Genomic DNA, 1,257 nt, shown 5'->3' on the forward strand with positions numbered 1-1,257 from the left:
TTTTAGTTACAAATATCCATAATCATGCTGTGTATGATCCACTTGTATTAATTAAAGTCAGCTATGAAGGTTTTATTGCATGTTCTTGCTAATTACAAATTTTTAAGTTACATGTGCAGGTACAGCACATGTACAAATCATGCATAGTACATGCATATGCATTGAAAGCTTCTGGTAAAGGTATTACATCCACACTGACTTTGCTGTAATGCTAACTGCAAGTGCTTTAGGCTCACTCCTTAATATGTCTTACATCTTTTTCTAATTTTATCACTGGATAGGCTGATCCAGCTTAAGACGAGTGTCTCATAAAGCTCGACAATATTTCAGAATCAACAAATACATGTACTATTGAGAGAAAGATTAAGGCTGCGTTTACACTACTCCGCTCCACTGAATCCGAATAGTTTTTGCTATCACTGGTTTTAGGTGTTTACACTAATCCACCAGCTGCGTTTTCATTTGAACTTATCATTCCTTTATTGGCTTAGGTATTTGTTTTCAAATGTCTCCGGATAAGTATCCGTTTTTATGTGTTTTAGTGTAAACGAAACCCTATCTGTGACTAAAAGTCTCCGTTTTCCAATGAAACCGGAATAGTGTAAACGCAGCCTAAGAAGATTGAACAAGAGCTGGAGGGGATTGAAAAGGTACTTTCATTGTCCAGTAAATGCACGTATAATGTACAAGCTAGTAAATGTGTGTCTTAAAGAGATATTGTCGCTGTGTATGGATATCTGTGCACTTGGGGACCAAAAATCATATTTTGTCAAAGAAAAATGGCAAAAATTATGTAAAGCTCTATTGAGCATTCATATTGACATGGAGAAGAACAGAGAGAAAGCCCTGCTAAGTTATGATGTTACATAAAGGCCTAGAAGAGCTCAGAAAGATATGGACTCCAACAAACACAGCTTTATGGTAAAACCCACCCGTCAAAAGACACTAGCCTTTTACGGATGGCAAACTTGATGAAGAAAAATGCTGTTAAGCGCTTACCTTTTAGTTTGGTAGAGATAAACATAAGACATCATTTAATTGTTAAAGTATCCAGAAGCAAGAATCAGAGTATAAACTGCTGCTACAAGTATATTACAAGATACATGTATAAACCCACGGCAGCAATTTTTTGGGTTTATAAACTTTCCGTGTACTCAAGCCATGCAGCTCTTCCGTAAACTGCGCCAGTATCCCTTTAACTCCTATAAACATGGTACATGGTATACTTTGTTCATATTTTTTGAGTTACTAAATAGC

The sequence above is a fragment of the Amphimedon queenslandica genome, unplaced genomic scaffold (genome assembly GCF_000090795.2).
Source record: "Amphimedon queenslandica unplaced genomic scaffold, v1.1 AMPQUscaffold_12714, whole genome shotgun sequence".
In the NCBI taxonomy this organism is placed as follows: domain Eukaryota; kingdom Metazoa; phylum Porifera; class Demospongiae; order Haplosclerida; family Niphatidae; genus Amphimedon; species Amphimedon queenslandica.